At 49.5% G+C, this 22,205-nt stretch overlaps 1 pseudogene; it reads left to right on the top strand.

The window, feature by feature from the left end:
• The first annotated feature begins 846 nt into the window (after nt 1-846).
• Nucleotides 847-20,318, top strand: LOC136399485 (zinc finger protein 550-like; annotated as a pseudogene).
• The last annotated feature ends 1,887 nt before the right edge of the window (nt 20,319-22,205 follow it).

Below are 22,205 nucleotides of genomic sequence, written 5' to 3'. Positions count from 1 at the left end.
GGGAGCAAGCTGGTGAGCCTTGCTCAAACCAGATGAGCCCACACTCAAGCCAGTGACCTTGAGGTTTTAAACCTGGGTACTACACTTCCCAGTCCGATGCTCCAGCCACTGTGCCACCGCTTGGACAAGCTTGATGACAAATTTCATAGACTCTCAACTTCCTGTAGCAGTTTCTTCTTCTTATTATTATTATTACTACTATATTTTGGATGGAGACAGAGAGAGAGAGAGAGAGAGAAAGGGACAGATAGGGACAGATAGACAGGAAGGGAGAGAGATGAGAAGCATCAATTCTTCTTTGCAGCACCTTAGTTGTTCATTGATTGCTTTCTCATATGTGCCTTGATTGGGGCTACAGCAGAGCCAGTGACCCCTTGCCCAAGCCAGTGGCCTTGGACCACTGGCCAAGGGGTCATGTCTATGATCCCACGCTCAATCCAGGAACCTCACGCTCAAACAGATGAACCTGCGCTCAAACCAACGATCTCAGGGTTTTGAACCTGGGTCGTCTGAGCCCTAGTTCGACGCTCTATCCACTGCACAAGCGCCTGTCAGGCATCTGAAACAGCAAGAGGCACAAAACACAACCAGGAAACCCAGATGCATCCTCTTCGGGACTCCCCAAAGGATGTCCTCCTTTGGAGCCTCTGCCAGGCCATTCCTAGCATCCCTCCTCTCGCCTCCAGGGGCCTTAGCTCCCAGAAGGAGATGAACAGTTTGGGGTAGGCCGGGTGCAGGAAAACACTACACTACCCTAAAGGTTGTGCTTCGCGAGTCCCCGAGGGATGTCGCGGGAAAATGACGTAATGGATAAAGGATTATTGGCCCGCTTGGCAGCGGCGAGACTTCCGGCATAGAGGGTATGGTGTCAGACGGTGACCTGTGGGTCTGTGGGCTTGGAGCGGAGACACGACGGTGAGGTGCTCGCGCCCGCGTAGGTCCTGGGGGACTGACGGCTGAGCCCGCGGAGTCCTCAGCGTCTTCGCGCGGTCCCATGATGGCGCCGATGGCACCGGCGCAGGTGAGTGGGCGGGATGCCCCAGATCCCTCGCCGTCTCGCGACAGACAACAGGATCCGGTGGGTGACTTCTTGTTCCAGCCGTGGTGTCTGGGGAGCCCCGGGATAGGATCCCTCTCGGCTTTGGATCACCGTCCAGGTCGGGGACTCCATGGGGTCGGGTTCCGATTCTGCTCCCGAGAGGACACCGTTGTGTAAGGGAGAGACACACACCCTCCCCCCCCACCCCGCACTGTGGGTTCGGCTGCGCCCCTGAGCGTGGTTGTGATCCTCAGCAAGCCCCTCGCTGCCCTGAGCTTGGTTTTCAGGCCATAAAATAAGGATACTGACAGTTTCTCTCTCTTTTTTTTCTTATTTTAACATTTTGGAGTTATTTATCTCTGTTTTTTGTTTTGTTTTGTATTTTTCTGAAGTGAGAAGCTGGGAGGCACAGAGACAACTCCCACATGCGCCTGACCGGATACACCCGGCATGCCCACTAGGTGGCGATTCTCTGCCCATCTGAGGCCATTGTTTCTTTGCAACCGGAGCCATTCTAGCGCCTGAGGCAGAGGCCATGGATCCATCCTCAGCACCCAGGCCAACTTTGCTCCAGGGGAGCCTTGGCTGCAGAGGGGAAGAGAGAGATAGAGAGAAAGGAGAAGGGGAAGGGTGGAGAAGCAGATGGGCGCTTCGCCCCTGTGCCCTGGCCGGGAATCAAACCTAGGACTTCCACACGCTGGGCTGACGCTCTACCTCATAGCAAACCGGCCAGGGCCATTGACAGTTTCTCTTCTTGATTGAGTAAACTAGAAAGGACATGTCGGTGGTGTGCCCACCCGTGCCCAGTGTGGGTCAGCGTTTCCACAGAGATGCCTTCCAGGCTGGCAGCCTCTACATACCAGGCTGGGTAAACCTGGCTTCCCACTCACAGTAGTGAATCCTTTTTCTTGTTCTGTACATTTAGTTGTATTTGAAAAGGGAGCACATTGAAATGGTCAGTGGTTATAGAAATGGGATGTTCCTTTGAAAGGCACCGGAGGCCCCAGGCCACTCTCTGACAAACTACTGCCCTCACCAAAACCCAGATCTCTGTCAAGATTCGTCTTGTTAATTTCCCATCCATAGTCTCCCTCCCTCACTTTGTCAGGCTGACTGGAGTATGCCTTTTTGAAAGGTATTGCTACATCTAAAGTGGACTGTAGTCTCTTCAGTCTCCTCCATTTTCTTGTCTTTAGAATTTTTAGGGCTCTCTGATGCTGTATTGATCATTTATTTTATGTTTGACAGAGACAGAGTCAGAGGGAGGGACAGATACATATAGGGGCAGACAGACAGGAAGGGAGAGAGATGAGAAGCATCATTTCTTCATTGCGGCACCTTAATTGTTCATTGATTGCTTTCTCATATGTGCCTGAACCAGGGGCTACAGCAGAGTGAGTGACTCTTTGCTCAAGCCAGTGACCTTGGGCTCAATTGGTGAGCCCACGCTCAAACCAGATGAGCCCGCGCTCAAGCCGGGGACCTCAGGATTTCAAACCTGGGTCCTCCGAGTCCCAGTCCGACGCTCTATCCACTGCGCCACCGCCTGGTCAGGCAGTCTTGGTCATTTATTAAGTTGCTTCTTTAGGCTCTGTTTCCAGGCCAGAACCATGAGTTCCTGTTGCTTCTCTATGCCAAGATTAGAAGTGCCTGGGTTGGTAAAAGGTACTCCATAAAAGGTTGAGTGAATGAATGGGTCTTCCCTTCAGGGTCTCCCATCACTCTTTTTTTTTTTTTTTTTTGTATTTTTCTGAAGCTAGAAACCGGGAGAGACAGTCAGACAGACTCCCGCATGCACCTGACGGGGATCCACCCGGCACGCCCACCAGGGGGCAACGCTCTGCCCACCAGGGGGCGATGCTCTGCCCCTCCGGGGCGTTGCTCTTTTGCTACCAGAGCCACTCTAGGGCCTGGGGCATAGGCCAAGGAACCATCCCCAGCGCCCGGGCCATCTTTGCTCCAATGGAGCCTCGGCTGCGGGAGGGGAAGAGAGAGACAGAGAGGAAGGAGAGGGGGAAGGGTGGAGAAGCAAATGGGCGCTTCTCCTGTGTGCCCTGGCCGGGAATCGAACCCGGGACTTCTACATGCCAGGTCGACGCTCTACCACTGAGCAAACCGGCCAGGGAAGGTCTCCCATCACTCTTATAATGAACACAAAGTGCCCACTATAGCCAGCAGAGCTCCCCTGGATCTGCCCCTCTGACTACCTCCACACACTTTTCCTTGCTTGGGGCACCCACCCAGGTGGTCTTGAACCTAACCAAACTCCTGTCCATTTTGCAGCCTTTGCCCTTGTACTTTCCTTTCTCTGGGGCCCTGTCCCCAGGTCTCTGCAGGGCTGTCTCTCTGCATCCATTCTGTGCCTCAGTGTCACCTGTTAAGATAATCTTTTCCGGGCTCTTTTAGTTCTACCTAAGATACTCCTGGCTCCGAGCTGGCCCCAACTCTTTGCCACCTTCCTTTGGAAATTTAAATCCCACCTGCTTAAATCTGCTCCTTAACTATGGGATGGTAGGTGAATTTCTTGAGTTCCCACTGACTGTGACATGAAAGTGATGGTGGCATTTACCTTATGGGCTGAGGGAGGGTAAGGAAAAGTCACAAAAGATGTTGAACACTTACCCGTCTGGTGCTTCCGTGTTTCTCCCATGAACATTTCCTCTTGAGTTCTCAGAATTGTCTGGTGAAGCGAACATGATCCCTGCACTGATGTGGAAACCAAGACTTAGAGAAGTGATGTCATGTGCTCCCATGTCCACACTGCTGGCAAGCGTCAGTCAGGATTCTGATTCAATGTCATGAGTCTGGCTCCAGAGCTGGAGACAGACCACCCTGGCATGTGAAGCCCTCACGTGGGCAGGGTGACAGCAAGGACCAGGGAGGCTCAGCAGCTGCTTTTTCCTTCTTTTTCTTTTTGTATTTTTCTGAAGTGAGAAGTAGGGAGGCAGAGAGACAGACTCCCACATGCGCCCGACCAGGATCCACATGGCATGCCCACCAGGGGGCGATGCTCTGCCCACCTGGGGTGTCGCTCCACTGGAACCAGAGCCATTCCAGTGCCTTAGGCAGAGGCCATGGAGCCGTCCTCAGCGCCTGGGGCCAACTTTGCTCCCATGGAGCCTTGGCTGTGGGAGGGGAAGAGAGAGATAGAGAGGAAGGAGAGGGGGAAGGGTGGAGAAACTGATGGGTGCTTCTCCTGTGTGCCCTGGCCGGGAATTGCACCCAAGACGTCCACATGCCTGGCCAACGCTCTACCCCTGAGCCAACTGGCCAGGGCTTTAGCTGCTTTATCCATTGTTGGGATCTTCATCATAGTTTTCCCTTATTCCTCAGATTCCAGACCACTCACTGCCCCACAGTCCTCATGGGCATGCCATTGTCTGCATCACCTCTAGTGACTTCCCTAGGAAAATTCTTTTCTCAGCCACATCAGCATTATATCTAAAGGCCCCATGCTCCTCCCCTTGGAGTCCAGCACAGGGCTTGACCCTCAGGAGGCCTTGCTGATTTGATCCTAGGTCTCTGCACCTTCACCAGTGACTGACAGGTTCTGATCTCAGCCACAGCCACAAGGTGCATGGTGCTACTGTGTTTGGCTTTCTAGGCTCCAGTGACCTTCAAAGATGTGTTTGTGACCTTCACCTGGGCAGAGTGAGAATTGCTGGACGTGACTCAGAGGATCCTATACTGGAAGGTGATGTTGGAGACCTGTGGGTTCCTGGTCTCACTGGGTAAGCGCTCACCTCTAATCCCCGTCAGGGAACATAACCTTGATTTCTGGCTGGTCAAGGCCACAGACTGGCCCTGACCGGTTGGCTCAGTGGTAGAGTGTCACCCCGGAGTGTCAAAGTCCCAGGTTTGATTCCCAGCCAGGGCACACAGAGAAGCGCCCATCTGCTTCTCCACCCTTCCTACTCTCCTTCCTCTCTCTCTCTCTTTCCCTCCTGCAGCCATGACTGCATGAGAGCAAAAGTTGGCCTGGGCACTGAGGATGGCTCCATGACCTCCACCTCAGGCACTGGAATGGCTACGGTTGCAGCAGAGCATTGCCCCCTGGTGGGCATGCCGGGTGGATCCTGGTTGGGCGCATGCCGGAGTCTGTCTGACTGCCACCCGCTTCTAACTTCGGGGGGAAAAAAAGCAAAAAAGAAACAAGGCCACAAAAGCCACCATCTCTTTTCCCCACAGCCACTGCAGCTTTCTGGTCCCTTCTCCAGCCTGGTCTCCTGTGTCTGCATCAGGGACGGTTGGGAGGAAACAATGTCTTTCTGAACACGAATCTTTACCCCAATGCCCAGCACACTCAGACCTCAGTCTGAGGTCTGTATCCCAGAAGCAACAGGAGGGAAACTGACTTCTGATTGGGTTAGGGGTCCCCAGGTCCACTCATCAGGGTGACAGGATGTTCTCTGAAAAGAGGTTGAGTCAGGCAGATGCCCACATGTCATTTGTCATCAATGTCACCCAAGGATGTTGTAGACAACACAATCTTGGTAAAAAAAAGTCTCTGGTGTCTACACAGTCATATTTCCTGAGGCCTGGGCCACACAGGAGATGATTTTGAAGGTGCGTAGGAATGTCGTAGGTGTCATGGGTAGATTCCCTGAGAAAGCCAGTCTTTTCACCTTCTCTGTCTGGCATGCTGGTTGCTGTCAAGAGAAAGTCTTATCAGTGCTGAGTCTGTTGTGTCACCTAATTGTGACCAGTTTCTCTTTTCAACAGAAGGAGCACCCTCCACTTCACAGCCCCAAGCATCGGCATGAGCTCTCCAGGACTTGGTGGCACTATTTTGATTTCATTGTTGTGTTTTGATGGTAACTTCCCATTGTGGGATGTGAAATGGACTTTCCTAATTTTCCAAAACAAAACAGGGTTCTTTTTATTTATTTTTATGGGGTTTATTATTATTTCTTTTGGGGAATTTTTCTTTTTTTTTCTTTTTTTTAGATTTTATTTATTCATTTTTATTAGAGAGAGAGAGAGAGGGAGAGATAGAGAGAGAACAGGGGGAGGAGCAGGAAGCATCAACTCCCACATGTGCCTTGACCAGGCAAGCCCAGGGTTTTGAACCAGCGACCTCAGCATTCCAGGTTGACGCTCCATCCACTGCGCCACCACAGGTCAGGCTGGGGAATTTTTCTTAAGTGAGAAGCAGGGAGGAGAAGGACAGACTCCTGCATGTGCCCAACCGGGATCTACCTGGCATGCCCACCAGGCGGCAATGCGCCTTTGCAACCCGAGACATTTTAGCGCCTGAGGCGGAGGCCACGGAGCCATCCTCAGTGTCCGGGCCAACTTTGTTCCAATGGAGCCTTGCCTGCGGGAGGGGAAGAGAGAGACAGAGACAAAGGAGAGGAGGAAGGGTGGAGAAGCAGATGGGAGCTCTTCTGTGTGCCCTGAGCATAAATTGAAACCGGGACTTCCACACACCAGGCCAACGCTCTACTGCTGAGCCAACAAGCCAGAGCCTATTTATTTTTTTTATGTTTTAAATTTATTTATTGATTTTAGACAGAGAAAAAGGGAGAGACAGACAAAAACACTGATCTGTTCCTGTATATGCCCTGACGGGGATCGAACCTACAACCTTTGTGAATCAGGATAATGTTCCAACCAAACAAGCTATCCATCCAGGACAACAGGGTTTCTCTTAGATTAAAATATTTAAGAATAAAAAGTGGGTCAGTTTAGCCTGACCAGGCGGTGGCGCAGTGGATAGAGTGTCGGACTGGGATGCGGATGACCCAGGTTTGAGACCCCGAGGTTGCCAGCTTGAGTGCGAGCTCATCTGGTTTGAGCAAAGCTCACCAGCTTGGACCCAAGGTTGCTGGCTTGAGCAAGGGGTTACTTCTTCTGCTGAAGGCCCACGGTCAAGGCACATATGAGAAAGCAATCAATGAACAACTAAGGTGTTGCAATGAAAAACTGATGATTGATGCTTCTCATCTCTCTCTGTTCCTGTCTGTCTGTCCCTATCTATCCCTCTCTCTGACTCTGTTTCTGTAAAAAATAATAAATAATTTTTTTTTTTTTTAAAGTGGGTCAGTTTAAAGGGAAATCATCAGTAATGATGGTACATTGTACATGCTGGGAGGGTTGACATCAGCTCTCAGATGAATTGTGATGAGTTATAGAAGGAAAAAGAAGGCGAATTTAGGAGTATGTAACCAGGAGGTCATAACCTATCTGAGGAAGTGATATTGGAGCAGAGACTCGAAGGCAAAGCGCTAGCTGGGAAGGGCAACGGAGGAGGGGTTCCCAGTGGAGGAACCAACATGAGAAAAGGTCCTGAGGTGGAAGTGAGCTCAAGTGGCCGATTAACCTTTTGACCTGCCTCCTGCCTGAGGTCAGTACCAGACACACAGCACATATCAGTGACTATGACTGAAATGGATCCTGGGCTGTGGATCAAAATTTGGCAGCTGAGACTTCAGCGGGTCCCAGGAGCTCAGTCATGGACTTCTACACAGAATCCTCTGGTCTCTGTTGAGACACACTTAGCGGCATGTAACAGAATGACATGGAGGTTCTCTCTGTTCCTCTGCCTGGACCAGCCATCTGCCATTTCCTCCGGGTGGCCCTGGCAGCGTTGTAGGAGGCTATGGCAGTGACCAAGGCAGCATGGTCCCTGCTGAGCCCTCTGCTCCCACACAGGATCACCGCCTTCTTTCTTTTTTTTTTTAGTACTTTTCTGAAGTTGGAAACAGGGAGGCAGTCAGACAGACTCCCGCATGCGCCCAACCGGGATCCACCCAGCACGTCCACCAGGGTGCGATGCTCTGCCCATCTGGGGCGATGCTCTGTTGCAACCAGAGCCATTATAGTGCCTGAGGCAGAGGCCACAGAGTCATCCTCAGTGCCTGGGCCATCTTTTGCTCCAATGGAGCCTTGGCTGAGGGAGGGGAGGAGAGAGACAGAGAGGGGGAGGGGTGGAGAAGCAGATGGGTGCTTCTCCTGTGTGCCCTGGCCGGGAATCGAACCCAGGACTCCTGCACGCCAGGCCAACACTCTACCACTGAGCCAACTGGCCAGGGCCTTTTCAGAACAAGAATCCTAGTGGTAGAGCGTTGGCCCGGTGTGTGGAAATCCTGGGTTCGGTTCCCGGCCAGGGCACACAGGAGAAGCGCGCATCTGCTTCTCCACCCTTCGCCCTCTCCTCTCTCTCTCATTCTCTCTCTCTCTTCCACTCACATAACCATGGCTCAGTTGGTTTGAGCACACTGGCCTCTGGTGCTGAGGATGGCTCCATGGCTTCTGCCTCAGGCACTAAGAAAAACTCAGTTGGAGCAACGCCCCAGATGGGCAGAACATCACCCCCTCGTGGGCTTGCCAAGTGGATCCCGGTTGGGGTACATTCGGGAGTCTGTCTCTGCCTTCCCTCTAATGACTAAATTTAAAAAAAAAAATACTAGTAATCAGGGATGCCATTCACCAACTGACTTTTTTTTTTTTATATATAGAAACAGAGAGAGTCAGAGAAAGTGACAGACAGGGACAGAGACAGAAAGGCAGAGAGAGATGAGAAGCATCAGTTCTTTGTTGCAGCTCCTTAGTTGTTCATTCATTGCTTTCTCATATATGCCTTGACCCGGGAGCTACAGCAGAGTGAGTGACCAGTTGCTCAAGCTGGCAACTTTGGGTTTCAAGCCAGAGACCTTGGGCTCAAGCCAGCAACTATGTGGTCATGTCTATGAGCCCACGTTCAAGCCGGCAACCTCGGGGTTTTGAACCTGGGTACTCTGCTGCCCAGTCCAACACTCTATCCACTGTGCCTCCACCTGGTCAGGCTCACCAACTGACTTCTACAAGCATTTTCAATCCTCTCTGGGCACCTGAACCCTGGGGAAGTTTCACAGATACTGATGCTTGGGTCTCATCCTGAGAGATTGAGTTTCTTTTGGTTTGAGGTTGAAATCAGGCATGCCTAGGTGGTTCTGAACCATGGGGTTTTTGAGAACTAGTGGCTTAGATTAATTACAGAATATCTTCTGGAAGAATGGGCTGACATTTCCGGTGTCCATGGCTGTGTGAAAGTGTTGTGCACCTGAACAGTGTTGGCTTTGGCTGGTGAAATTCAAGGTTAGTGGTGTTGTGCAGACAGACAGCACCACCCTTCTCAACAGTTGCAGCCAGGAGTGGGATTTGTGCCCTTGGTGTCCAGGTCACACATTAGCATTTTCTTTTTTTCTTTTTTTCTTTTTTTTTTTTTTTTTTACAGAGGCAGAGATAGACAGGGACAGACAGACAGGAACGAAGAGAGATGAGAAGCATCAATCATCAGTTTCTCGTTGCGCGTTGCGACTTCTTAGTTGTTCATTGATTGCTTTCTCACATGTGCCTTGACCGCGGGCCTTCAGCAGACCGAGTAACCCCCTGCTGGAGCCAGCGACCTTGGGTCTAAGCTGGTGAGCTCTTTGCTCAAGCCAGATGAGCCCGCGCTCAAGCTGGCGACCTCAGGGTCTCGAACCTGGGTCCTTCCGCATCCCAGTCCGACACTCTATCCACTATGCCACCACCTGGTCAGGCCATTTTCTTTATTTTGGTAGTGGCTTCATTCACAGTATTGTCCCCGTCCTGAAGTCCTAGACAGGATGGAGAGGTTTCACTCTCTGCAAAACACCCATATCCAGCCTGACCTCTGGTGGCGCAGTGGATAACGCATCGACCTGGAAATGCTGAGGTCGCCGGTTTGAAACCCTGGGCTTGCCTGGTCAAGGCACATATGGGAGTTGATGCTTCCAGCTCCTCCCCCCTTCTCTCTCTCTGTCTCTCTCTCCCTCACTCTCTCCTCTCTAAAAATGAATAAAGAAAAATAGAAAAAAACAGATTTAAAAAAAAAACCAAAAACACCCATATCCAGTTTCTTTCTCTATCCTCAGGACATCCAGTTCCCAAGCCAGAGCTGACCTATCTGCTGGAGCAAGGGCAGGAGCTCTGCAGGGTGAAGAGAGGCCGTTCACAGAGCACCTGTTCAGGTAGGAACCAACAGGTGGGGTCACGGCAGTCTTCAGAATACCACTGCCCTGAACTTTGTGGAACTCAGGGGGGTCCTGGTTGTTCTTTTCACATTAAGGTGCGTACATCACCAGGTCGACTGAACCACCCTGTTATTTAAAGACTCAGGTGCCGCCCTGGCCAGTTGGCTCAGTGGTAGAACGTTGGCCCAGCGTGTGGAAGTCCCGGGTTTGATTCCCAGTCAGGGCACACAGGAGAAGCACCCAACTGCTTCTCCACCCTTCCCCCTCTCCTTTCTCCCTCCCGTAGCCAAGGCTCCACTGGAGCAAAGTTGGCCTAGGCACTGAGAATGGCTCCATGGCCTCTGCCTCAGTCACTAGAATGGCTCCGGTTATAATGGAGCAGCTACCCAGATGGGCAGAGCATTGCCCCCTGGTGGGCATGCCAGGTAGGTCCTGGTCCGGAGCATGCAGGATTCTGTCTGATTGCCTCCCCACTTCTCACTTTGGAAAAATACAAAAAAAAAAAAAAGTCAGCTCTTAGTGTAGCCATGGAATTATATTAATCAAATCATAATGAGCGGTGATGGTTCCACACATTTCTTTCTGGACCCAAAGGAAAAGGGAACCTTTCTTCTCCCTGAAAGGACTTATCTACACAATATGTTGTGAAACCATATTTACTGCCTTCTCCATCTGCTCCTCCACCCTCCTGTCGATCCATCAAACACTCAGAAGCCGCCCCTTGCACAGTATCTTCCTTGACCACTTGCCAGAAACACCGAGGTGACATTTGGTCCTCATCTCTGCTGTGAGTGTAGCTGGATGCATCAACTGTACCTGAAGTCCTAGACAGGATGGAGAGGTTTCACTCTCTGCAAAACACCCATATCCAGCCTGACCTGTGGTGGCGCAGTGGATAACGCGTCGACCTGGAAATGCTGAGGTCGCCGGTTTGAAACCCTGGGCTTGCCTGGTCAAGGCACATATGGTATAATGGAGCAGCTACCCACATGACAGCTATCCACAGCATGTCATGATGTCCTCTCTGGTGACCGCTAGGCTGCCCAGCCAGCCTGTGAGTGTTGGTGGCCAGCTCCAGCAGCAGCCAACCGTTCCAGATGCTACCCCTAACTGCCACGTAAGGGTCTCAGAGGCTCATCGTGCCTGAGAAGACCCTCGTGAGCATGCCCACTCGTCCCACACCCACAGTTCAGAGAAGGTCCTGCCATCCAAGCAGGTAAGACTGGAAACACCTCCTCATCTCTGTCTCCATTAAATCCAACAGCCATACATCCCGGGTCCTGCTCATTTGATTTGTCTTTGTCCCCTGACCTCATCCCCACCATCTTCATTCATTATCTTTTTTTTTTTTTTTTTTAATTTTTCTGAAGTGAGAAGTGAGGAGGCAGACAGATAAACTCCCCCATGTGCCCAACCGGGATCCACCTGGCATGCCCACCAGGGGGCGATGCTCTGCCCATCTGGGGCGCTGCTCCATTGAAACTGAAGCCATTCTAGCGCCTGAGGCAGAAGCCATGGAGCCTTCCTCAGCACCCAGGCCAACTTTGTTCCAATGGAGCCTTGGCTGCAGTAGGGGAAGAGAGAGACAAAGAGGAAGGAGAGGAGGAAGGGTGTAAAAGCAGATGGGCACTTCTCCGTTGTGCCCTGACCGGGAATCGAACCCAGAACTTCCACATGCTGGGCCACACTCTACCACTGAGCCATCCGGCCAGGGCCTTCATTCATTATCTTTTGCCTGAATGATGCCAGAGACTTACCAAGTCTCCCCCATCTGCTCTCGCCTCTGGTGAGCTCTTCCTGCACCAGCTTCTGTAGCCACTCAGACATGCCCCAATTCCTCACCCCTTCCTTGGTCACTGGTGTCTTAGTACATTATCAACAGCATGTTAAAAATAAAGGCAATGTCAGTGTCGCCATAATAAATTCAATAAGAATGTAAAAAACAGCCTGACCAGGTGGTGGCGCAGTGGATAGTGCGTCAGACTGGGATGTAGAAAACCCAAGTTCGAGATCCCGAGGTCGCCAGCTTGAGCGAGGGCTCATCTGGTTTGAGCAAAAAGCTCACCAGCTTGAGCCCAAGGTCGCTGGCTCAAGCAAGGGGTTACTCGGTCTGCTGAAGGCCCGCGGTCAAGGCGCGTGTGAGAAAGCAATCAATGAACAATTAAGGTGTTGCAACGTGCAACAAAAAACTAATGATTGGTGTTTCTCATCTCTCCATTCCTGTCTGTCTGTCCCTGTCTATCCCTTTCTCTGGCTCTATGTCTGTAAAAAAAAAAAAAAGAAAAAAAGAATGTAAAAAATATTAATAACAAGTGTTCTCCTCCAAAATGCTTAAAGGCTCCGTGGTGTCGGCCTCACACCTGTGCCTTCCCTTATCCTCTGTAGATGATGTCTGACTAGTGGTCATGGCCGGCGAGCCCACACAGTTCATACCTTTACCTTCTTAGGAATTTGCTTATTCACTTGTTCTTTGCCTTGTCTGTCTTCATCCTCTGTCTGCTCAACAGACAACGTGCTCGGGGTGCTTTCAACTTGGGGAAAAAGAAAACACAAATAGTATTAGATCTTTGGAAGCCCTCAACCAATGTGTACTCTACTTATAAAACCAAGTTCATCAAGGGAGTTATCTCATTTCTTGGAAAGATGTATACACCCATTGTTTAAACTCTTCTTCATTGTTTTTATATCAGAATGTACTGTAATGTGCACAAATCTTAAGGGTTCAGCTTAAATTTTTACATATGTATTTTTTTTTATTTTTTTTTTGTATTTTTCCGAAGCTGGAAACGGGGAGAGACAGTCAGACAGACTCCCGCATGCATCCTACCGGGATCCACCCGGCACGCCCACCAGGGGCGATGCTCTGCCCCTCCGGGGCGTCGCTCTGCCGCAACCAGAGCCACTCCAGCACCTGGGGCAGAGGCCAAGGAGCCATCCCCAGCTCCTGGACCATCTTTGCTCCAGTGGAGCCTCGGCTGCGGGAGGGGAAGAGAGAGACAGAGAGGAAGGGGGGGGTGGAGAAGCAAATGGGCGCTTCTCCTATGTGCCCTGGCCGGGAACCGAACCCTGGTAACCCGCATGCCAGGCCGACGCTCTACCACTGAGCCAACTGGCCAGGGCCTTACATATGTATTAACAAGTGTCATCTGCCCTGGTCAGCACTTGGAATATTCCTGGGACCATGGCGTCTTCCTGGTGCCCCATTCTTGTCAATAGCTTCTCCTACAGTGGTATCCACTGTTTACACTGTCTCTGCAGATTTGTTTTATTCTTTATTCTTTTTTCAGTGTGTGTGAATGTATGAGTGCGCCCACATGCTCCTGTGTATTTAACGACAGAAATTTATTTTCTCACAGCTCTGGAGGCTGGAAGTCCAAGTTCAGTATGTTGGCAGGGTTGGTTTCTACGGAGGACCCTGTCCTTGGCTTGTACAACAAACACCTTGTTCTTGCTGATATCATTGCTGTCACCCTAATTTCCTAATGCAACAATAAGGACACACAGGGTGGGTCAAAAGTAGGTATACTGTTGTGAGCACACGAAAGAGTTAATCTATTACTTATTATTATATTATTTTCCATATGGATAACTGTACACCTTCTTTTGCCCCATCCTATATTATTCAGGGTTCCCCAGTGAATCAGAACCAATAGGACAGAGGTATTTTATTTATTTTAAAGAGTTCGCCTGACCTGTGGTGGCGCAGTGGGATAAAGCATCAACCTGGAACACTGAGGTCGCCAGTTCAAAACCCCGGGCTTGCCTGGTAGAGGCACATATGGGAGTTGATGCTTCCTGCTCCTTCCTCCTTCTCTCTCTCTCTCTCCTCTCTAAAAATTGAATAAATAAAGTCTTTAAAAAAATAATAAATAAATAAAAGCTAACTGTTTAAAAAAAAAAGTTCACTTTTGAGATTATGAGGGAAAAGCAATTTCAAAGTCTGCAAGGCAGGCCTGTGTGCTGGAAGACTGGGTGTTGGCAGACTTGAGTATGGAGGCTAATTCCTTCCCTCTCTGGGGGGGGGGAGGGGGCTCAGTCATAAGGCCATCAGGTGGTTGGCTGAGGCCTACCCACATTAGGAAGGGTAGTCTGTTTTTCTCAAAAGTCCACTGATTTAGCCTGACCTGTGGTGGCGCAGTGGATAAAGCGTCGACGTGGAAATGCTGAGCTTGCCGGTTCGAAACCCTGGGCCTGCCTGGTCAAGGCACATATGGGAGTTGATGCTTCTAGCTCCTCCCCCCTGTCTGTCTCTCCTCTCTCTCTGCCTCTCTCTCTCCTCTCTAAAAAAATGAATAATAATAAAAAAAAAAAGTCCACTGATTTAAATGTTAATCACACTCAAAAGCTACCTCACAGGCCCTTGCCAATTGGCTCAGTGGTAGAGTGTCGGCCTGGCGTGCAGGAGTCCCGGGTTCGATTACCGGCCAGGGCACACAAAGAGAAGTGCTCATCTGCTTCTCCTCCCCTCCCCCTCTCCTTCCTCTCTGTCTCTCTCTTCCCCTGCCGCAGCCGAGGCTCCATTGGAACAAAGTTGGCCCGGGCGCTGAGGATGGCTCCATGGCCTCTGCCTCAGGCGCTAGAATGACTCTGGTGGCAACAGAGCAATGCCCCACATGGGCAGAGCATCGCCCCCTGGTGGGCATGCCGGTGGATGCTGGTAGGGCGCATGCAGGAGTCTGTCTGACTGCCTCCCCGTTTCCAACTTCAAAAAAAAAAAAAAAAAAAGAAATATACCTAAATAAGAAGGAAAAAATCATTAACCACAAAAAAAGACTGAATCAGTCTATAAATTAAAAAAAAATGTTAAAAAAAAAAGCTACCTCACAGCAACATCTAGACTGGTATCTGACCAAAACAACTGAGCAAGATACCCTGGCCAAGGGGACATGTAAAATTAACCACAGAGAACAAGGATAATGACCCACAGTTTAGTGAACACTCAAGTCAAGAACTGTGCTGAGTGCCTGACCTGAGGTGGCACAGTAGATAAAGGGTCAACCTGGAACACAGAGGTCACCAGTTCAAAACCCAGGGGTTGCTTGGTTAAGGTACATATGGAAGTTGATGCTTCCTGTTCCTTGCCAACCCCTTCTCTCTCACTCTCTAAAAAAAAATGAATAAAAAATTTTTTTAAATGTTTATTTCTTGATTGCTTTTAGAGATGTAGGGAGGGGAGAGAGAGAGAGAAACATTGATTTGCTGTTCCACTTATTTATCCATTCATTGGTTGATTCTTTTTTTTTTTTTTAATATACTTATTTTACAGAGGAGAGAGAGAGAGAGAAAGGAGAAGCAGGAAGCAGCAATTCCCATATGTGCCTCGACCAAGCAAGCCCACTGTTTCAAACCAGTGACCTCAGTGTTCCAGGTCGATGGTTTATCCACTGCGCCACCACAGGTCAGGCTATTGGTTGATTTTTATATGTGCCCTGCGTGGGGATGAATCCTGCAACCTTAGCGTACTGGGATGACACTCCGACATACTGAGCGTCCTGGCCAGAGCTGAGATGGCAGTTTTTTTAAAATATATTTTTATTATTTATTAACTTTAGAGAGAAAGGGAGAGAGCGCATGCACGACAGAGAGAGACAGGAACATTGATCTGCTCCTATATGTGCCCCAACTGGGGATCGAACCAGCAACTTGTGCTTCAGGATGATGCTCTAACTAGCCAAGCCATCCAGCCAGGGCAAGATGTCAGTTCTTAGGGCACATTCCCCTCTACCCCTTCCCCTCCTTCCCTGTCTCCTAGACAGTGTTATTGAAACTGCACTTCCTCCTCTACTCTGGACTGTGAAAAGGAGTCCTCCATTCCAGGTGTTCTCTGTCCCAGGTCCATCCTGCTAGCCAGATTTTCCCTTGAAAGGTGTCAAGGGTACAAGGACCATAAAGGTCATTTAAAACCTATGTCATAGGGTCCTGAAAACAGCCAACACCAGAAGTGGTGTTTTCATCCTCACTTGCCCACTGAAGTGTGTGTTGTTTCCTCTATGGTGCATCACTAAAAGTCCCCCTCTATGTCCTGGATTTTCCTCAGGTGACAGAGCCAAACTTCAGACCAGAGAGCGAAACACTGCTCTGCTGGTTTTGTGTGAGGGAGTCTTGCTCCATGGAAGCCTGACTCCAGGATCATCCAGGGACTCCAGGTTGGACCAGACCAGGGACCGGGAAGGGCATTTGGAAACGAGGCTAAAAACAGACCCCCATGAGGAGACCATCCTGGGCAAAGGATCCTGGAACATGACAGTTTCAGGACAGATGACAGTCTGTACTCCAGAGTGTCCCAGGAGAGAGCCTCTCTGGGAGAGGGGGTTCTCCATGAACGTGATCCAAAGGAACCATGGAAAGGCCCCATTATCGAGCCAGTGAGGAACCTCTACCAGTGCAAACAGTGTGGGAAAAGCTTCAGCCGGAAGTGGTACCTCCTGCATCACCAGCGGGTTTACACCAGAACAAAGCCCTATGAATGCAACGCGTGTGGGAAAAGCTTCAGCCAGAGCTCTACCCTCACCCAGCACCACCTCACCCATACGGGGGGAGAAGCCATGCATGTGCTCCGTGTGCGGGAAGGCCTTCAAGCGCAGGTCCTACCTGGTGCAGCACTGCTCTGTCCATACCAGGGAGAAGCCCTACGAGTGTGGACAGTGCCGGAGGGCCTTCAACCACGGCTCAACCTTCCTTTACCACCGCAGGACCCACAGCGGGGAGAGACCCTTCACATGCCAAGAGTGCAGAGGTCCTTCAGCCAGAGTGTACTTGGCACAGCACCTCACTGTGCACACAGGGTGAAGCTGTGCTCATGTGCGCAGTGCGGCAAGGCCTTCCAGTGCGGCTCCGAGCTTCTGCAGCACTAGCGCCTGCACACTGGAGAGAGGCCGTATGCATGCGCGCAGTGCGGGAAGGCCTTCCACTGAGCACGTACTAGCTGCAGCACTCAGTCATCCACAGTAGGGAGACGCCCTACTCATGCGCACAGTGCGGGAAACCCTTCAAGCACAGGTCCCACCTCCTGCAGCACCAGCGGGTCCACTCCTGCGCGAAAGCCTGGCCAGTGCTGGGGCTGGAGCGAGGCCGCCCCCACTGCTCCTCTGGGGCTTCTTTTTATTTATTTTTTTTTTTTACAGAGATGGGGCTTCCTAAAGGGAATCCGCCCTAGTGGAAAAACTCCTTCAAGGCAAAGAATGTTGGAAAGGGGTTTTTTTTGGGGGGGGGGGTTGTTTTTTGTATTTTTCTGAAGTGAGAAGCAGGGAGGCAGACAGACAGATTCCTGCATGCGCCCAACCAGGATCCACATGGCTTGCCCACTAGGGGGCAATGCTCTGCTCATCTGGGACATTGCTCCGTTGCAACTGGAGCCATTCTGGCGCCTGAGGTAGAGACCATGGAGCTGTCCTCAGCACCCAGGCCAACTTTGCTCCAGTGGAGCCTTGGCTGTGGGAGGGGAAGAGAGAGACAGAGGAAGGAGAGGGGGGAGGGGTGGAGAAGCAGATGGCACCTCTCCTGTGTGCCCTGGCCGGGAATCAAACCTGGGACCTCCACACTCCAGGCTGATGCTCTACCACTGAGCCAACCCCTCCCAGCCAGAATGGGTTTTCTTTGCCAGCTCTGCAACACATGAGGCGTCACCTTGTAGAGAAGCCCTGTGAATGCAGTGCATGGATCTTCAGCTGTAGCTCAGCTAACCCTCATCCCAGAGGGACCCCTATCAGAGACAAGAACTGTCACCATTGGGTCCACCTCCATCAGCGTCAGAGAACTCACTGAGGGAGAGATTTGAATATAACCACTAAAAAGTTATATTTTAATAAAATTAAAAAAGAAAAAAATCTTACTTGCCATCCGAGAATTCGTAAGGAATAGGAGCCATATAATTGCCAGCGCTGTGAGCAGACCTGTGACCGGTCACTGGTTATGTAGTCATGTTTGAATTTGACATAGCTTGGCCTGACTGTATCTGTGACAGATTAGGTAGGAGACAGACCGAGTGATTACTGCGCACTACAAAAACCTTCAGCCACAGCTCTGGCCGGTGACACAGACTAGAGTGTTCTCCCAGAACACTGAGGTGCCAGGCTCGATCCTGGAATTGCTTGCTAGATCCCAAGGTCACTGGTTGGAGCCTTGGTCAGGGCTCCTATCAGAAAAATCAATAGGTGCACCACTAAATGGAACAACAAGTTAACGCTATTCTTTCTCCCTCTCTCTTCCTCCCTCTTTCAAAAAAAAAAAAAAAAGGAAGGAAGAAAGAAACCTTCACCCACAGGCTATTTGGTTTACAGTGAGGAAACCATCTCAGCTTTCTATTAGAAAAACCATTTTATTTATTTTTAATTTTTTTATATATTTATTTTAGAGGAGAGAGAGAGAAAGGGAGGGGGGATCAGGAAGCATCAAGGCTCCAGGTCGACTCTTGATCCACTGCACCACCACAGGTCAGGCCAGAAAATCAATTTTTAAAGGAGAGGATGAGACAAACTATAAACAAAAAGAACAAAAAAATTTCTTGCAGCCTGACCAGGCAGTTGCGCAGTGGATAGAGCGTGGACTGGGATGCGGAGGACCTAGGTTCGAGACCCCTAGGTCTCCCACTTGAGTGCGGGCTCATCTGGTTTGAGCAAGGCTCACCAGCTTGAACCCAAGGTCACTGACATAAGCAAGGGGTTATTCGGTCTGCTGAAGGCCCACGGTAAAGGCACATATGAGAAAGCAATCAATGAACAACTAAGGTGTCACAACGAAAAACTGATGATTGATGCTTCTCATCTCTCTCCGTTCCTGTCTGTCTGTCCCTATCTATCCCTCTCTCTGACTCTCTGTCTCTGAAAAAAAATAAATTCTTGCAAACGTTCTGATTTCCCTGCCAAGCTACTTGTAGTTTTTCCTCAGTTTTATTTTTTGGTGAGGTCATTTTCAAAAATAAAAGGATCTCAGCTCTTTATTTGTTTTATCTATGTGTGCTCACGGCTATCCTGTCAGGGAAGTTGGACAATGGAGAGAACTATGTCAACATCCCTACCCATGATGATCATAATGCCTTACGAGAAATATGAGGGCTTGAGTCACGTGACATACCTGAACATATAAAAAATAAGTTATAAATGAACTTAAAACTCAAAGGGATTCACATATGGAGCGCCACATTAAAATGTGCAGCCCTTATGACTTTAGTTTAAGGGTTTTAAAAGTAATCTTGTTCATGTAATTTTAAAATGCCCAACAGTCCTAGTATTTCTTTCCTTTTTTCTTGTGAGAGAGGACAGATAGGGACAGACAGACAGGAAGGGAGAGATGAGAAGCATCAATTCTTCGTTGTGGCACCTTAGTTGTTCATCGATTACTTTCTCATATGTGCCTTGACCATGAGGGGCAGAGCGAGTGACCCCTTGCTCAAGCCATTGACGTTGGGCTCAAGCTGGCGACCTCAGGGTCCTGAACCTGGGTCCTCTGCATCCCAGTCCAACATTCTATCCACTGTGCCACAGCCTGGTTAGGCCCACTTTTTCTTAATTCTATTCTATTTGTTTTATTTTCCCCTGACAGGAGCCTCAAAGACGTGGCATTTTCAGGTGGGGCCTAATTCTTTCCTCTTCCTGGCTTTTCTCAGGTTCGTCAGTCCTGTGTGAAGGACTGGGCATCTCCAATCCCCTTCCACAACTTCCTAGCAGCTGAATTGTAGCTAAACCCAGTAAAATAAAACACACAGCCTGACCAGGTGGTAGCGCAGTGGATAGAGCATCAGACTGGGATGCGGAAGACTCAGGTTCAAGACCCCGAGGTCGCCAGCTTGAGCACGGGCTCATCAGGTTTGAGCAAAAACTCACCAGCTTGGACCCAAGGTCGCTGGCTCAAGCAAAGGGTTACTTGGTCTGCTGAAGGCCCACGGTCAAGGCACATATGAGAAAGCAATCAATGAACAACTAAGGTGTTGCAATGTGCAATGAAAAACTAATGATTGATGCTTCTCATCTCCCTCAGTTCCTGTCTGTCTGTTCCTGTCTATCCCTCACTCTGACTCTCTCTCTGTCTATGTAAAATAAATAAATAAAATAAAGTAAATAAAACACACAGCTCAGGTAAATTCATTATAAACTCAAAAAGCAAACACAGAGGATGTTTATTGTTTTATCTTTTTTAAAATTGAATTTCTTGGGTTGACACTGGTTAACACAATTTTACAGGTTTCTGGTGCACAATTCCACAACACATCATCTGTATACTGTATTGTGTGTTCACCAGCCCAAGTCAACACCTTTCATTTCAACACCATTTATCCCCCCGGCCCTCTTTCCCTTTCCTATAACTCCTCCCCCATCGTTGTCTGATTTTGTAAACATTTGTGTGAAAGTTTCTTACAGAATAAAGTCCTTGGGATTTTAATAGGAAAAAACAACATATACGTGCAGATCTCAGGTTTGTGTCGGTTTCAAAGATGTCACCATGGACTCCTCCCCTTGGTGCTGGCATTAGATGTGGTCATTGAAATTGTACTGTGTGGGATTCTCTTTCAGACCCATTTTCAAATGACACAAGATAATCAATGTTAACTTTTGTTTTAAAAAAGTTATTGTGGAGAAAACATAAGATTCCTCACTTGGAGCCTTCCTCAGAGATTGTTAAAAGACTACATACATACCTCACATTTCCGTAGTGGACACGCACCTTTGCTGTGGTGCACACAGTATAACTACACTTCTTGAGGAGTTAATACCTCTGTTTTTTGTTTGCTTTCAAGACAGTGTACATAGTTTTCCATTTTTGTAATTAATTAATTGTTTACATAGATTCTACTGTCCCCTCCGAAATACATCCTCGCCTCCCCCATGTTCCCCAGTACATCCACATCCCCCATATCCTCCTCCCCATAACGCTCTCCCCCCTTCCCTCCAAGGCTTAATTTCTGCTCTTTTTTTTTTTTTTTTTTGTATTTTTCTGAAGCTGGAAATGGGGAGAGACAGTCAGACAGACTCCCGCATGCGCCCTACCGGGATCCACCCAGTGATGCTCTGCTCATCTGGGATGTGGCTCTCTTGCAACCAGAGCCATTCTAGCACCTGAGGCAGAGGCCATGGAGCCATCCTCAGCGCCCAGGCCAACTTTGCTCCAACGGAGCCCTGGCTGTGGGAGGGGGAGAGACAGAGAGGAAGGAGAAGGGGAGGGGTGGAGAAGCAGATGGCCGCTTCTCCTGTGTGCCTTGGCCAGGAAACGAACCCGGGAATCCTGCACACCAGGCTGACGCTCTACCAATGAGCCAACTGGCCAGGGCCTGCTTTTCTGCTCTCATCCCATCCTATCACCCTATCATCCCCTTTCCCACTGTCCACTTAACTTCTGGATCTTTTGATCCCGTCTCTGTCTCTATTCCACTCTTCAGTTCATATTGTTTGTCAGATTCTTCAGATGAGAGAGGTCATATGATATTTTTCTTTCTCTGCCTGGCTTATTTCACTTAATAGTTACCAGGTCCATCCATGTTGTCACAAAAAATAATATTTCCTTCTTTTTCATGGCCCCATAGTATTCCATTGTGTTTATGTACCACTGCTTCTTTTTTTTTTTTTTTTTTTTTACAGAGACAGAGAGTGAGTCAGAGAGAGGGTTAGACAGGGATAGAGAGAGATGAGAAGCATCAATCATTAGTTTTTCATTGCGCATTGCAATACCTTAGTTGTTCATTGATTGCTTTCTCATATGTGCCTTGACCGTGGGCCTTCAGCAGACTGAGTAACCCCTTGCTGGAGCCAGCGACCTTGGCCTCAAGCTGGTGAGCTTTTGCTCAAACCAGATGAGTCTGCACTCAAGCTGGCGACCTCAGGGTCTCGAACCTGGGTCCTCTGCATACCAGTCTGACGCTCTATCCACTGCGCCACCGTCTGGTCAGGCACCACAGCTTCTTAATCCACTTGTCCACTGACAGACACTTGGCTGTTTCCAGATCTTGGCCATAGTAAACAATGCTGCCATAAACATGGGGGTGCATTTCTCTTTTTGATTTGCTGATGTGGTGTTCTTGGGATATATTCCTAAAAGTGGGATAGTTAGGTCAAAAGACAATTTGATTTTTAATATTTTGAGGAATCTCTGCTGTTTTCCACAGAGGCTGCAGTAGTCAGCATTCCCATCAGCAGTGCAGGAAGGTTCCCTTTTCTCCACATCCTCGCCAACACTTATTCTGTGTTGTTTTGTGGATG

The sequence above is a fragment of the Saccopteryx leptura genome, chromosome 3, assembly GCF_036850995.1.
Source record: "Saccopteryx leptura isolate mSacLep1 chromosome 3, mSacLep1_pri_phased_curated, whole genome shotgun sequence".
NCBI classification, from domain to species: Eukaryota; Metazoa; Chordata; class Mammalia; order Chiroptera; family Emballonuridae; genus Saccopteryx; species Saccopteryx leptura.
Note: the sequence above shows the minus strand (reverse complement) of the source record. Positions and strands in the feature narration are given on the sequence as shown.